Consider the following 2,267-nt stretch of genomic DNA (forward strand, 5'->3'; position numbering starts at 1 on the left):
AAAAGAACTAGATGAGAATATTGAGGGGCTAAGTTCTCAGACCCTGGGGGTGGCTACCTATTAGGGGTATCACCAGGGAAGTAGGGGGGCTATGTGCATCAGTGGGCTCCAAACTTTGTACGGCCAAGGAGCCTCGTCTCCCACATGAAATCACAGGTGGTTCCCAAGGGTTCTGTGGGTTCCCTTGGCCACTTCTCCACCCACACCCTGCTGGGCTCCTCATCTGGCAGAAGCTATTCCTCCAGCCCGTGTGTGGACTTTTCTGCCAGCTTCTCATGCTTCACACCCAAGTCAATGAGACAAGAAAAAAGGGAGCAAGGGGAGCAGGTACCCCTCCTTCTCCCTCCTGGAAGCTTTCCTGACTCCACCATCCTGCACTGTCCTCTCCCCTCCAGAGAAACCTGGGGTAATATGTATAAATACAATACAATGTAACACAATGTCATTGTTCGCAACAACCAACCAACCGACCACATGTACTTCCAGTCGGCTACACAGTTGCCATCCCGCAGTAAGGCCCAGGGAGATCAAGTAACTTCTTCAGCCCAGCTGGTAACAAACAAGCAGTCCGAGGTCTTAACACCTGCCCACGTTTCCGCCACCAGAGGTGATGCTTTGGGCATATTTCTTCCCAGACCCTTTTCCTATACACTGAAGTATTTTTCGAAATTAAGATCACGTTGTATATGGGATTTTTCTTGTTCATTTGCGTTATACAGTATTTCTCCATTTCATTAAAAATTCCTTGAACAAACCATTTTTAAAGGATCCCTAACAGTCCACTGTAAGATTATCTATCGCTTATTTAATTGTGTCTCCAATGATAAACATTTAGGCTATTTTCCACATTGTTTTAATTACCGGGCTGCTGGATATCCAAATATATAAATCTTCAGAGAAGACTGCTTTAAATCTTAGGGGCTGCATCCTGGGATAGTGCAGTTAGAGTGTATTTCTCAACATGTGGTCATTCTAGACTACTTGTCATACCACCCAGGTGTCATACCACCTGGGGCTGCATATTAAAAATGCACATCACTGGTCAGGCAAGATGGTAAACACTAATTAGGTACCTATTTATTTAGCATTTCTATGTGCCAGGTCCTATTCTAGACCTTTCATATGAAATAACCCACAGTAGGTACCATTATTCTCACTCTCATTTTACAGATGAAGAAACGGAGGCACAGAGAAATTCAGTCACTTAAAGTCACACGCACTGCTGGTAACTGGCAGAGCCAGGTCAAACCCAGGCCTCTGGCTTCTAAGCCCAAATTCTGAAGCTTCTACCCAGAAGTGTCATTTTTTTTCTTGGCCACAGACCCTCCAGGCAATCTCATGAAACCTACAGACTCTTTCCCAGAATGATTTAAAATGAATAAAATAAAGCACAGAGGATTCCAAATAAAACTAATTATATTGAATTGTAATTAAAATGTTTCAAAAAATAAAATTATAAATACATGTACTTTTATTAATTCGATAACAAAATCTAGAGGTGGGTCAAATAACACCACAATTCTGAAGTAGTGATGAATGTAAATGATCCATTGAGGTCTATGCAACAACCGTGAAGAGTGGCATGAAGAGATCAGTGAATTTCTACTGGTGACAAAGTCATGGGTGTCACTCATATCACTGAGAGTTGTTGCCTTCGTTCATAATGAAGATAATGCCAAATTACTGATGGAGGTTGGAATAAAAGTATACTTTTCTCCCTTCCAAGTTCAAGGACCCTCTGAATTCTACTCATATGAGGAAGACCTCTGCTAGTCAGCTTTCCCCATGCCGGAACACCCATCCCCTTTGGCCCCAGTTCAAAGCACACTGCTCTGTCCTAGCAGGGAATAAGCCTCAGACCAGGCCTCAGACCCCTGCCCTGTCCCCACAGCCCCATGCCAGGCCCCATTAAGGCAATTATGGTATGGTGACATGTTCCAAAAAGATGGTGACCTCTATGAGGACAAAGGCTTCCTGGTCATCTCAGCCTCTCTCCTGCTCAGGGCCAGGCCTGGCCCAGGACAGACCATAAACTCACATCTGTGCAACTGACTGGCAGCCAAACGTGGCCCGAAGCCACAGACTGCTGATTCACACCTTGGCTGGGGAGGAGGAAACGATGACGCCACCTCGTGGGTTCCTAGCTTTCTTTGCCAGAGCAGTAAGCAGGGGGTCCATGCAATTCTGCTTAATTAAGCAGAATACAAAATATTATCCTTGTGTGCTTTAAGGGAATGTTTCCCTTGGAGTCTGGGGTGAGCTGACTG

Source organism: Pteropus vampyrus, unplaced genomic scaffold (assembly GCF_000151845.1).
Source record: "Pteropus vampyrus isolate Shadow unplaced genomic scaffold, Pvam_2.0 Scaffold179, whole genome shotgun sequence".
In the NCBI taxonomy this organism is placed as follows: Eukaryota; Metazoa; Chordata; class Mammalia; order Chiroptera; family Pteropodidae; genus Pteropus; species Pteropus vampyrus.